Genomic DNA, 15,321 nt, shown 5'->3' on the forward strand with positions numbered 1-15,321 from the left:
AGAGAATATACATACATCATCTGTCAGTCAAAAGGAACATTCTATTTGGAATGTTACCAGGAAAGACAGTTGGAGCCAAGGTATTCTGAACTGGGCTGAGAGGCTTGGTGGACTAAGCTTTTGGCTTCTGGCTCATGGTGGTGACGGGGCTGGCTGGCTGAGGTGAAGGAAAGAAGAACCTACTTGTATCTCTGTGACTTACCTGGCTGATTGGAAAAAGAAAGAAGACAAACAGTTGTCCTCATATCGCTCTGACTGACTTTGATTCACATATCCCCAATATCCTCCTAACCCTCATTTTACAGAATAGGGAAACCTATCCCTCTTACCTAATCCTCCATCGTTGTCCTGTCTTCTCCAATAAAACCCTTAGTTGAGTTAAAGAAGAGAAAAGAGTATTTTCTCTAAAGCATCATAGTTCACCCTGAGTGACTTAGAAGAAGGTTGAAGGGAAAGGGGGAGGGGAAGCTGAAAGGCTTCTGAAGTGGGAGGAAAAAGGAGGAGGATAGGCAAAACTTGATCCATTAGTTACTATCTATTACAGGTCATACATCTAGGATGTGTCTGCGGCTGGATTTGAAATCATGAAGATGAGTCTTCTTAATTCCAAATCTATTGCTCTATTCACTGTGCCACCTCACTGCCCCAGAAATATGCTTACTTTTTTAAAAAGTTCATTTCATGACAGTTATCTTACAATAGAATATATTATCAAGTCTCAGAAACTTTTTACAGTAAAACTTGCCTCAAATGCTCTACATTTCCTTGCACACATACAATTTAAGTATATTATAGAATGAATAGACATTGTCCTTTGGTTCTATTTCCTGGAAAGCTCTAACAGTCTAATCAATAGCTAATTTTATGTTGCTAAGAACTGCCCCCCCCCCTTCTCACTCTACTCTCGACTGTCTTGGGTTAATGTCAAACTGAAGTTAAAAATAAATTTCTGACAAAACCTAGATGCCAACTTTTCTGACACTCCTTACCCCCACTTAAGTATATTGCAGTAAATGAGAAAATAATTCATGTTTATGTCATGCTTTAAAACCTGCAAATTACCTTTTCCAACACTTATAATATAATGGATGCAGCTATTATTTTCTCCTTTGAGAGAATGAGAAAATTCTAGTCACAAGAAGTTAATTCTGTCCAACAAACATTGACTAAATGATTACCAAGCAGCAGGTCTTTTGCCAGGTTGTGGGAACATAAAGACAAAAAAAAAGAAACTGATAAAATTGTTGACTTGATGTTGGTGACATTCCCATTTCACATCTCCATCAGTCAATCAGAAGCACCTAGTATGTGCCTGGCAGACTCTGTGGGTTTCACAAAGACAAAAATGAAGCCGTTCCTGTCCCCCAAGAGCTTACATTCTTTCAGGGGAGGCAATGTATTATGTGTTATAAAAGGGTGATAAGGCATAGCCAGTGGCTAGTCATCCTCATGCCCCTCACAGTGACTTCTTCCCCTTCCAGCCCTCATGGAAGAGGCTTGGGAGAGTCTGATTCCAACAAAATGCAGTGACGTTTCATCAAAAGCTGGATTCAATAATTTGGAGCAGGTACAGACATTCTATAACTGATTTTGTGTCATTAACTCTGTGGTGAAGAGAAAGGCCTTGGAATGAACCAGGAAAATGGGCTTCTGTTCGTTGCTCTTTTTGCATCTTTGTTTTTGCTTTAGGTAAAGGGATAAAACTATGACCTTCAAACAGAGAAAGCCAAGCAAGCCTCCAGAGCTCCAGGACCAGGAGTGTGTGACAAACTGGCAGCCAGACATTAGGAATCCAGAGACCTCTTTGACTCAGCATAGATGTAAGAGGAAACAATAGCGATTCATACCCATGCTATTAGATGAATGCATCACTTTCAGAAATGGACTTGGTGGGACAAACATTTGTAGAAACCCCTCATTAAATATGAACCCATTCTCCACAAAGGTTAGGTCTCTCTCTGTAATAGTGAAAATTTCACCTTTTTAAGATTGTTGTAATATTGAACAATGGCCGCCTCAGATGCCTCAGTCTCCCCAGTCTCCCCTAAATTTTAATCTTTACATCTCCTGGTATTAAGGGGAAATGTAGGGAATTTCTGTTCTTTTTTTTTTAAACCCTTACCTTTCATCTTAGAATCAATACTGTGTATTGGCTCCAAGGCAGAAGAGTGGTAAGGGCTAGGCAATGGGGGTCAAGTGACTTGCCCAGAGTCACACAGCTGGGAATGTAAAGATTAAAAATTAGGGGAGAGGGGGAGACTGAAGCAGGTAGAAATTAGTTTCTCTCTGCAAGGAATATATATTTTTTTAGAGGTTTATTAAAGGTTAAAGATTAAGAATATACAAGTAAGAAACATGTGCCTAGGCCAGAGGCCTAGACAAAATAACCTCACATCATGGAAGAGACGCCTCTGCCCCAAAACGGAAGTCCAAAAGGCCCAGACCTTCAAAAGCCTTTGCTTAAATATCTTCTCGATCTCGGCCCAGGTGAGATTACAAGGCATTCTGGGGAAGTGGAGCAAAGGCTCATGGGGATTGTAGTCCTGTATTCGAGTCTATTTTTTACATCCCCCCGTGTGATCATTTGTGGAAAAATTAATTTTTCCCCAAAAGGATCATAAAAACATAATAAACTTAAAAGATTACAATAGTGTGAGGATAAGAGAAAAAAGAATAAAACCAATAATTTCTGAACACATTGACAAAAAGCCGTTAGGGGGCAGTCCCCTTTGGCATAAAAGTATACATACAAATAAATGTTCAATCAACCACACCCAAAGTTCAATTTTGTGCAACTTGTGGTCTGGAGGCTTCTTCATGGTGGCTTCTCCAACAGTTCAGTTCTGGATTCAGAGAGGTAGCTTCTTCTTTACCTAAAATTCTTCTCAAAAGGAATTTAAACTTGCAATTTAAATAATGATTTTTTTTTTACATTCCCCCGTGTTGTGGGTGATTGAAAGATTCAGAATCAGTTAGGGATGCATGGCTGAGGTATGAGGTATATGAATCAATTGGCAAGAGATATTAAAAAGACACCAGAAAATCCAAAAGAAAAGAAAAATTTCTGGATGGAAATATAGACTATCAAAGTCTTATATGTAAAAATTCCAAGTAGAAGAAAAATAAATCTATAACAGGTCCTTCAATCAGGGCCCAATCAAAATGATCTAAGTAATGATGCATTTACCCAATCAGCGCCAGGACTACAGAAAGGTACCACACTATGAGAGTCAGAAAAGAAAGGGACCAGATTATAGAAGCCAAGTAGGAGCCAAGGTTTTGGGGATACTCATTTGTGAGTATTTTCAGAGTGAGTGTAGATACAAGGAAAGCCTATGTCTTAACACATGTTAAACATAGTAACCTTGAGTCTTCACACTAGGTTCAAGACCTTTGTATTGGCCTAGATGTGCATCAATCCATCCTAGATTGGCCTTTCTTTGGCCCTATGAAATGGCTCTTGTGTGTATCTCTTGTCCTGGAATCAGACAGAATCATTAAGCAAAGTCCCATAATTTATTTAAATAATTAGTGGCATCATTTTTATAGTCACAAGCTTTTTGGGCATGCTCTGACAAATGTATCTTAAACTTAAAAATCAAAAGGTTAAAGAAAATCTTAATGCTGGTGACATGTGCTTCAAATATAAAAAGGAGAGAAAAAATAATAAAAAAATGAAAAAGTATATTGCACATGCAAGAAAAATATAATAATAAAAGAGCTTTAAAAATTCAAAAATATAGCTTATAATCATTGACACTCTGTGTCAGCTAAAAAAATATAAAATGCAAGGTTTTCTCACCAAAAAATGAGATCCATTTCCTCTTTGTATCTGGCCATGATCACTGTGAGTAGAAGGCAAATGAATTGAACAAGGTTAACAATTTTTCATTTTTAAAAATACAGTAGTACAAATATGTAGATATCAAAATCCCCAAAATTCTCAATAGCCCAATTAATTACAATAGCAAACAAACACACTTTCATATTTCACATAAGTTGCTGTATGACATTAAAAAACCTATGAATTGATGGACATTTGTCACAATTTTTACAAACATAGCAATCTTTAAACCTCGGTAATAAACATATATATATATATTTTTTTAAACAAAGTAAAACTCATCTTGGGTTAAGAACATAATCAAGAAATCTATATATCATTCTGGTGCAAGTAAAATAGTGAGCTGAAGAGCATAAATAAAGGGGTGCTCCTTGTTCTTGGAGGCTTTTCCCAAGGGTACAAATGCCCTGAGATTAACTGCCCAACTTCCATTCACATGTGGGAAGGTTGGGGGTTATAAAATACATTTCACTTCAGCTACTAGAATGGGCCTTACCTCGTGGTAGGGGCAGGCAAAAATAACCAGACTGTTAAAAAAAATTCCAAAAATCATATTTAAAAAACCCTTAAAATCAAATCATTTGAGGTATTTAGCACATTAAAATTCCAAAGGTTGTTAATACAATTATAACCAGTTCTGAAGTCCATCTATCCTCAGCAAAATAGAAAAAGGCTGTTTTTTCATATATGGGCTTATTCACAATAATATTTGTTCAACACAGTTATAGGGGAAAAACAACAGAATTTTAAAACTCAGTACATTCAAAATAAATTCAATCAACCTTCAGTTCACAGAATAATATTCAATCCAGTAACATATGAACTTAAAATCACAAAGTTAAACCTTAAACAAAACAATGCAATAGAATACAGAGATTTTTTTTTTATATAAACCATTGGAGTCTGAAATGCCTTAGAATATAGCCTTTAGTCTCTTCAAAGTTCCTTGGGGTTTTTTTTTTTTTTGGTTTGTTTGTTTGTTTTTAATTATCCATTTAAATGTCTATTGTCCGAAGGCAGAGTAGTAAAGGCTAGGCTATGGGGTTCAAGGGATCCGTCCAGGGCCCCATAGCTGGGAAGCATCGGAGGCCAGATTTTAGCTAGAGACCTCCCGTCTCTGGGCCTGGCTTCCAGTTCGCTGGGCCACCCATTTTCCTCCCCAAAGTTAAAGTTGAATCTTTGGGCTGAGTCTGCTCCCAGACAGGCAGGTAAAATCAATGAAACTGCCAGAAGAGTCAAAAATCCTTTTAAACAGCCCATTGCTATTAAGTTTCTGTTTGAAAAGATCTGTTTCTTCTCTTTAGTCTTTTCTGTCTTTCCCCTCTCTGATACCCCTGTGGCCAATACCCCCAGCCACGTGGAGGCTTAGCCTAAGGGAAAATTGCCCGTTCTCCTTTCCCTCTCTTCTCTCCCCTCCGCCCACATGGCCAATACTGTTACCAGCTGGTCGCAATGAGTCCTGAGCGATCTGCTCCAAGGATCTGGGTGATGAGCCGGCTGGGGTCGGAAGCCAGATGGGTGAGAGACAGACTGCCGGGGTGGGTCGGGCTGGGAGCTGGAGCACAGCTCAGGCACCAGGTGAGAGGCCAGGAGCAGAAGCAGGAGCTGGAGAGGGCCGCAGGCAGGAGCTGATCAAGATGGTTTTCTAAAGAGCATCTCGGAGAACCTTGGCTTTAAAAAAAAATTCTCTAGGCTAAAAATTTTTTGAGAAGTTCTCATCCCTTCGTGGTCGCCAACTGTAAAGATTAAAATTTAGGGGAGATGGGGAGACTGAGGCAGGTAGAAATTAGTTTCTCTCTGCAAGGAATATATATATTTTTTAGAGGTTTATTAAAGGTTAAAGATTAAGAATATACAAGTAAGAAACATGTGCCTAGGCCAGAGGCCTAGACAAAATAACCTCACATCATGGAAGAGACGCCTCTGCCCCAAAACGGAAGTCCAAAAGGCCCAGACCTTCAAAAGCCTTTGCTTAAATATCTTCTCGATCTCGGCCCAGGTGAGATTACAAGGCATTCTGGGGAAGTGGAGCAAAGGCTCATGGGGATTGTAGTCCTGTATTCGAGTCTATTTTTTACAGGAAGTGTCTGAAGTCATATTTGAACCCAGGACCTCCCATCTCTAAACCTGGCTCTCAATCCACTGAGCTACCCAGCTGCCCCCGGAATTTCTGTTCTTGCTGTAGCTTCTCTTCCTTTTGTAACAGCTGATTTATCATTGGTTACAGAAACTAGGTTGCTACCCATTTATGGTTAATATTAGGACAAATACTAGAATGGGGATCCCTCCAGGATACCCCTAGAACTCTGAGGGGGAGATGCAGCCAACCTAGCTCTGGGAAACTAAGATTACTAATGCACTTATGGGCTGGGGGAGTAAGTCCAGAGTGTAGCCACACAGATGTGTAAATGCAAAAAGATTGGGAGGAAGTTAGAAGCATTGAGAAACAATAGGCCTTTATACAAACTCCACCATGCCTGAAATGCACCTATTTGTTATTTCCACCTTTAAAAGTCCCTAGCTTCCTTCTCAGCTTCTCAGCTCAGCTCCAGTATCATTTCCTATAAGGGAGCTTTCCTGATTCTTCCCCTATCCCCAAACAACTCCAAAGTTAATTTCTAAATATGAATTTATCTTGTTTTCCTCAAGTAGAATAGAAATATCTTGATGTAAAAACTAATTTTCTGCCTCTTTTCCTCCTTCCTCCCTTCCTCTTTCCCTCCCTCCCTCCTTCCCTTTCTCCCTTCTTCCTTCCCTTCCTCCCTCCCTCCCTCTCTCCCTTCCTTCCTCCTATTTTCTCCCTCCCTCCCTCTCTTTCTCCCTTCCTCCCTCCCTCCCTTCCTCCCTCCCTTCCTTCCTTCCTTCCTCCCACTTTTTTGTTCCTTTCTTCCCTCTCTCCCTCCCTCCCTTCCTTCCTTCCTCTCTCCCTCCCTCCCTATCTCCCTCCCTCCCTCTCTTTCTCCCTTCCTCCCTGCCTCTCTTCCTCCCTCCCTCCCTTCCTCTCTCCCTCCCTCCATCTCTTTCTCTCTCCCTCCCTTCCTCCCTCCCTTCTTCTCTTCCTCCCTCCCTTCCTCTCTCCCTCCCTCCCTCTCTTTCTCCCTCCCTCCCTTCCCCCTTCTTTCCTTCCTCCTTCCCTCCCTCTCTCCCTTCCTCCCTTCCTGATTCCCTCCCTCCTTTCTTCCTTCTTTCCTTCCTTTTTACCTATCGTTTAAAAATGAATTTGCATCTCTTGGAGGTAAATGACTTGTTGAGGTCAGGACAGTAGTGTCAGAACTGAGTCAGAAGCCAGATCTTCTGAGAACAAAAAATATGCTTGCCATCACCCTCAAAGCCTTAAGGCATATTCATAAGGATTCAGAATCTCTCTGGGTGCATGACAGGAGGCAAAGGCCGTCCCTATGGAACTGGAACTTAGTAGGAAAGTAGAAAATTGCCTCAACTTCAGCACTGATGTATCAAAGCCTCAGGGGCTCATTCGAGGTCATTCATAACCCAGTCAAGGTTAAAAACATGCTTGGCAAAGCTGTTCATCAATGCATTATGGAAATTATGCCATTCGATTAAGTAAAAGCTAGTTGATTAACAGGGAAAGCTAAGGCGCCATTTTGATGCAGGAACACATCCCGCATTTCCACAGGGATGCAGGTTCCTCAGGAAAGATCCAAGTTGCCTGTCAGGACTTCAGTAGCCCAACTCTAAGGGCAAAGGTAGAAGATCAAGAGAAGTTGGTCCATTGGGCTTCATGGCTACAGAAGAGTAACTTGCTAAGTGCATAACAATTGCTTCTGCCTGGATCATAGCATTGGCCATTGGAACATTATCTCATTTCTGAAAAGACGGAAGGTTAGAGAGAGGTTACATGGCTTAGCCATGATCAAACAACTAATTAGTGTTGAGGCAGGATTTGAACCCAGAAGGATGCTTGGGAAACCTGCTTCCAGGGATGTGTGATGGAGAGCCCTACCTTTAACTTCAAAGCAGTCCCATAAGCACACTCCCCACACATCCATGTGGTTGAAAACAGTCTCCTCTTTCATGGACGTTCTTCCTCATGTCAGTGTGTGTCTTTAAAGTTCCTCTAAAAGCCTTGGACAAGGAGCGAGGGAAGCTAGGAGACAGTGCTAGCTGAAGAAAGCCAAGTCTCTCTTCCAGAACTCCTTCTGGAAGGTCTGAGGGATTTCACAGTCTTTCTGAAAGCAGACTAACCAAAGTATATTTTGTTTGATCCTGAATTTGAAGGAGGTTGCTGGGTTTGGGTTTTGTTTTTTTAAGCCAAATAAGCAAAAGAAGAGCAAGCAAGCATGAAAGAGCAAAGATGGAGAGCTTGCACAGAGGTCATAATCATGGAGGCTGAAAAGGAGAGCCATGCCCCAGATGAGATTCTACTAAACCCAGCCAATTGGAGTTTGATTGGGTTGACCTGAGAACTGGTGGGCATCACTGCACCATAGTAACAGAGGCAGGCACTGAAGAGCCTGGGAAAGCAGACAGAGCCAGCTAGGGAGCATCCAAGATGCAGGAACAGGACCTGGTAAAGCTGCCTTGCATTGACCTTCCCTCTGCTTCCCTGGGGCTCAGAGTCCTTCTCATGTGATAGCCTCTCCTACTCTCTTGGGTCACCCATTCCCTAATGGACAACTGAGAGAAGGGAAGCCAACCCTGCTGTTCCTGACTCCCTCCCAATTTGCAGCGGCAACAACAGCAATCTGTGGTTTCTTTCAAAAACTACTATTTCTGGGGGCAGCTGGGTGGCTCAGTGGATTGAGAGCCAGACCCAGAGACGGGAGGTCCTGGGTTCAAATTTGGTCTCAGACACTTCATAACTGTGTGACCCTGAGCAAGTCACTTAACCCCCACTGCATAGCCCTTATTGCTCTTCTGCTTTAGAACCAATACACAGTATTGATTCTAAGATGGAGGGTAAGGGTTAAAAAAACAAACAAACAAACAAACGACTATTTCTGTAAACCAAATTATTTTCCAGATGTTTGAGTGCATATATACTTCTAAATTAAAGTCAGAATGGCCAGTCAAATTGGTACCATTTCTGCTTCTTGGAATGCTAACAGTGAGGCTGGGAACTGAGTAAGGACAAAACCTTCTAGGAGCAGAAAATGTCTAAATTATTGGGGTTCATCCTATATAATCCAAGATTAAAGACTCCTATATAATAGGAGGCATCCTATTGGGGTTCATCCTATATAATCCAAGATTAAAGACTCCTATATAATAGGAGGCATCCTATTGGGGTTCATCCTATATAATCCAAGATTAAAGACTCCTATATAATAGGAGGCATCCTATTGGGGTTCATCCTATATAATCCAAGATTAAAGACTCCTATATAATAGGAGGCATCCTATTGGGGTTCATCCTATATAATCCAAGATTAAAGACTAGGGGCTCAAGGGGCCAAGATTAAGAGTGATGACATTTCATTAGAGGGAGAAAAAGAACAAACTTGAGCCTCAGATGTTCCTATCTCCTATGAACATTTTAGTCATGGAGGATGGCTAAGCAGTAAGGCAAGCTCCATTATTTTCCCTTTAAGCTGAACTTTAAAGGGGACCCCTCCCCCAAAACAAGGGACCATTAAGGACGCCCTACCACAACAGAATGAGGAAGATCTCAGTTCAATCCAGCCTTGGACACTTACTAGTGTGACCCTGGAAAAGTCACTTCACCCCATTTGCCTCAGTTTCCTCATCTGTAAAGTGAGCTGCAGAAGGAAATGGCAAGCCAGTCTGGTATCTCTGCCAGGAAAACCCCAAATGGAGGCCCAAAGAGCTGGATGCAGCTGAAATGACTGAATAACAATTGTAAACACAACAAAAGGGTGGGAGATTCATCAGCTTGTGTAAGCAAGTGGGCTCTGCTCCTAGCCTGCCTGGTCCTCTGGCTGTGCTCTCCAGCACCACCTGGTGGGTGATGTGTGTAAGAACTCATCATTGCAGGATTCCTGCCTAACGTGGCCTCTCTTTGGATGGTGGCAGCATCTCCCCCGGGGTTTTTTTCTAGAGCATCCAAAGTATTTGTCCTAGATCTTTTTGTGTCTGTAGCATCTCCCCTAGCCCCTAGCAGAGGATTATGTCCATTATAAGATTTATTTATAATATTGTAAGTAATTTATTTTTTAATTATGAGATAATCATTTCTCTATTTACAAGATGGCCACTAATTTCAACCCTTCATTTTACAAATGAGAAGCCTGAGAGTTAAATTAATAAATTAAATTGTCCCAGGTCACACTGCTGCCTCCAAACCTAGTATATATATTTTTTAAACCTTATTTTCTGTCTTACAATTAATATTGTGTATTGGTTCCAAGGCAGAAGAGTGGTAAGGGCTAGGCAATGAGGGTCAAATGACTTGCCCAGGGTCACACAGCTGGGAAGTGTCTGAGGTCATATTTGAACCCAGGACCCCCCATCTCTGGACTTGGCTTTCATCCACCAAACCACCTAGTTGCCCCCATATGTATTTCTTATAATAATTTCCTTTTTCTTTTATTATGGGGTGGGATGGGGGAGAAGAAAATAACTGAAAAAAGTTAAAAGATTACTATAAGGAAGTTTTGGAAAAGTTTGTCCCCAAAGTTGGGATGTGAGGGGAAATGGGAAGCATCTATTAAGAACCCTTTTGATATACTTTGATTTCAGAGCAGTTGGGAAAACTTGAGAGGGAGGTCCCAGAACTGACTGATTCCAACTCAAGTGATGGCAGCTGTGATGATTTCCTGTATGCGGATTTGACCTTCGCTGTTGGTGGATCACACCCTTCCATGCCTCAGTGAGCTTATTGGGATCAAAAAGTCCATCACTGAAGTGTCTGCTGATGAGCTTCTCCAAAATAATCTGGCGGACTTCAAGGCAGCAGATACACCTAGCCTGCCCCGGGGTTTTCACCCGAAGCTTTTTTTATTATGGTAAAAGCCAACCAAGCTGAGGTTTTCTGGTGTAACTTTCTAGAACCCCAGGATCATCTCCACAACACAAGAAGGCACAGTATCGAACACTATCCTAGACACCAGGAGAAATGAAAACTTGTGATGTCGTCATCCCTGCCCTAATAATAACAATAATCATAATATGTCCAAAACAATTCAGAGTTTACAAAGTCCTTATGAATATCCTAGACAAGCACAAGAAATAAGCCAGGAGATAACACAAAATGGCGGAAGTACATAATTTTACAGGATAAGTTCATCAGAGAATTTCAAGAATAAATAAGTAAAGTAAAAGTTATAAATTATATTTAAATAAAGTAAAAGTGCTATACGATACGAATTCAGTCTGAAGCAAAGAAATAGAAGTATAACAGACCACTGTGAATGTGCCATCACCATTTTACAGATGAGAACACTGAATCTCAGGGAGTTTAAGTAACTTTGTTCCATAGTCACACTCATTTAACTTAATTGTCCACCAAGTAATGAAGTACTGGGATAGGATGTTAATAGAGAAGAGTCTGTACTGATGTCTCCACTGAGACATCAAACAATGGTGGGAGATAGTTGCTACTATTATTTCCATTTTACAGATGAGGAAAATAAAGTTTACAAAGATTAAGTAATTTGCCCAGAGTTATAAAGCTACAAAAGTATCCGAAGCAAGTTCAGAAGTCAGGTCTTCCTGACTCCAAGTCTAGTAGTCTATCCACCATAACACCTAGCTGCCAAACAAGAGACAGACAGACAGACAGACAGACAGAGATGAATGGATAGATAGACAGATAGATGAATGGATGGATAGACAGACAGATAGATAGACAGATAGATAGATAGAAAGGTGGATGGATGGATAGAGAGAGAGATAGACAAATAGATGGAGAGAGAGAGACAGAGAGGACAGACAGACATAAAGAGTACAAAATGAATAGATACAGGTATGCTATCCACCTTCTACCAAACAGGTCATGGACCGAGATGAGGAACTTGAGGCTCAGAGACAGTCACACGAATTTGCCTGCTGTCTGGAATAGGATGTTAACAGCGAATTGCTGTTCCCATTATACAGATGAGCAAAGAGTAACAAAGGTTGGATGATTTGTCCACATTCTGAAGCAATGGTGCATTTCAGGACTGTAAGTATTTCTATTTCTACAGATATAGAAACTGAGACACATGGAAGTTCAATAATTTGCCCAAAGTCATACAGGCAGGGAAGTATCAGAGCTAGGACTCAAACCCACATCTCATCTCTCTAGTGCTGTTTTCATTTTGCGTTCACAGTTCTGGAAGGGCAGATTCTCACCCTTATTCTCTTGCCAGCTTGTTCTTTCCAGTATGAGTCTATTCATTCACCGCTATGGATATTCTCTCTTTTCTGGAATTATATACACTTTTTAAAAATCAGAGTTGACTTTGCAAAGCCAGAATAAAACCAATGAGTTTATGTCACGTCTCCCCAGGCTCTCAAACATTGTTCATAATTAGCTAGTTTGGGTCTCCAGTGTTTCACCCCATATGTCACCTTTCAAGGACCCTAGGTTCATCACTCAATAATAGGTAAAATCTTTTGAACCTCAATAGTCTCCTTAGTAATTACTCTTTCAGGCACATGAGTCAACAAGTATAAATGCAATTAATGAGCTTTTCAGTGAGAAGACCACACTTATTGACATTGTGATTAGGCAATTACAAAGAAGAGGGTGGTGTAACCAGAGGATTAAATCCAGGAGTTCTCCATTAATTCAATCAGATGATTGAAAGAGCAAGTGTTTCCGCATGCATGTCTGAGCCAGTCATCTCTTTGTATAGGTCTTTATGTGAAAGAAGTCAAGATCTGCAGGTCATATATATAACCCAAGAAACACTTCCTCCTGCACCCCCCGCCCCCAAAGTTTTGAGACTTGGAGACTGAATAAGTCAGCAAAAACTTGGAAGTCATAATAGAAATGACTATTTAAAGGTCCAGTTGGGAGGAAAGATTGTAATATGGCAGACCCATATTCTAATTGGAAGGCCAAAGTAACTTTTGTTTTTCTCCAAGTGGTCACCCTCACCAAAATTTTCACAGCCACTTTGGGAAATTAAAATCTTGAATCCAGAGCTAACACAGGTCTTCTACTCCAACCTCTGCTCCATTTTGTTTTATTTTTAATTTAAACTAATTTATTTAGTCAATTTAGAACATTATTCCTTGGTTACAAAAATCATATTATTTCCCTCCCTCCCCTCCTTCCCGTAGTTGATATACAATTTCACTGGGTATTACATGTGTCCTTGATCAGAATCTATTTCCATGTTGTTGATGTTTGCAGTAGGATGTTCATTTAGAACCCCAACCATATCCCCTCAACCCATGTATTCAAGCAGTCGTTTTTTCTTCTGTGTTTCTACTCCCACAGTTTTTCCTCTGAATGTGGATAGTGTTCTTTCTTGTAAATCCCTCCCGGTTGTTCAGGAATACTGCATTGCCACTAATGGAGATGTCCATTACATTTGATTGTACCACAGTGTATCAGTCTCTGTGTACAACGTTCTCCTGGTTCTGCTCCTTTCACTCTGTATCACTTCCTGGAGGTTGTTCCAGTCTCCATGGAATTCCTCCACTTTATTATTCCTTTGAGCATAATAATATTCCATCACCAACATATACCACAATTTGTTCAGCCATTCTCCAATTGAAGGGCATCCCCTCATTTTCCAATTTTTTTGCCACCACAAAGAGTGTAGCTATGAATATTCTTGTACAAGTCTTTTTCCTTATTATCTCTTTGGGGTACAAACCCAGCAGTGCTATGGCTGGATCAAAGGGCAGACAGTCTTTGATCGCCCTTTGGGCATAATTCCAAATTGCCCTCCAGAGTGGTTGGATTAATTCACAAATCCACCAGCAGTGCATTAATGTCCCAACCTTGCCACATCCCCTCCAGCATTCATTACTTCCCTTTGCTGTCATGTTAGCCAATCTCTCAGGTGTGAGGTGGTACCTCAGAGTTGTTTTGATTTGCATCTCTCTGATTAGAAGAGATTTAGAACACCTTTTCATGTGCTTATTATTAGTTTTGATTTCTTTATCTGAAAACTGTCTGTTCATGTCCCTTGCCCATTTATCAATTGGAGAATGGCTTGATTTTTTTGTACAATTGGTTTAGCTCTTTATAAATTTGAGTAATTAGACCTTTGTCAGAGGTTTTTGTTATGAAGATTGCTTCCCAATTTGTTGCTTCCCTTCTAATTTTGGTTGCATTGGTTTTGTTTGTACAAAAGCTTTTAAATTTGATGTAATAAAAAGTATTGATTTTACATTTTGATTTTTTCTAATTCTTGCTTGGTTTTAAAGTCTTTCCTTTCCCAAAGGTCTGACATGATACTATTCTGTGTTCACCTATTTTACTTACAGTTTCCTTCTTTATGTTCAAGTCATTCACCCATTCTGAGTTTATCTTGGTGTAGGGTGTAGGGTGTTGATCCAAACTTAGTCTCTCCCACACTGTCTTTCAATTTTCCCAGCAGTTTTTATCAAATAGTGGATTTTGGTCCCCAAAGCTGGGATCTTTGGAATTATTATAGACTGTCTTGTTGAGGTCACTAACCCCAAGCCTATTCCACTGATCCTCCTTTCTGTCTCTTAGCCAGTACAAAATTGTTTTGATGACCACTGCTTTATAGTATAGTTTGAGATCTGGGACTGCAAGGCCTCCTTCCTTCACATTTTTTTTTCATGATTTCCCTGGATATCTTTGATCTTTTGTTCTTCCAAATGAACTTTGTTATGTTTTTTTCCTAATTCAGTAAAAAAGTTTTTTGGAAGTTCAATGGGTATGGCACTAAATAAGTAAATTAATTTGGGTAGGATGGTCATTTTTATTATGTTAGCTTGTCCCACCCGTGAGCAATCAATGTTTTTACAATTATTTAGATCTAGTTTTAATTGTGTGGAGAGTGTTGTGTACTTGTGTTCATATAGTTCCTGTGTTTGTCTCAGCAGATAGATTCCTAAGTATTTTATATTGTCTAGGGTGATTTTTTTTAAGGGAATCAAAGAAGTTTATTGCATGTATTTTAAAATAAATGGTTGTAGTTTTTTCTCTTAAACCCTTTGGCTACATAAATTACAATGGAGTTTTCACTTCACATATTGACCTCATGAGTGCTGCCAGAATGGTGCTGGTTTTGTGATCTGAAATGTCAAAGTGCTAAAAAGCAGTATTCTTTGTGGTGACTTTAACACATAATTTTTGAGTCTGTTGATGGGTGTTGGACAAGGTGGGACATACTTCATAATCAGGGGGTGGATGAAGGAGTGTCAAATTGTATTCTTAAATGTCATCTAGGACCATGGCAGCAATACATGATATGGTTGATTTTCATGATGGCAGATGACTTAGTTAAAATCTGAAGTCCGGATACTAGAATTAACCTTCTAGGAGACTAAAATGGAATGAGATTCTGTCTGTTTGACATAGATTTTTCAGCACTTTAGCATCATCCATAAGGATTCCATTGGTCTTTTTAGTAGCTACTTATGCCT

This window comes from Monodelphis domestica, chromosome 6, assembly GCF_027887165.1.
Source record: "Monodelphis domestica isolate mMonDom1 chromosome 6, mMonDom1.pri, whole genome shotgun sequence".
Lineage (NCBI taxonomy): Eukaryota > Metazoa > Chordata > Mammalia > Didelphimorphia > Didelphidae > Monodelphis > Monodelphis domestica.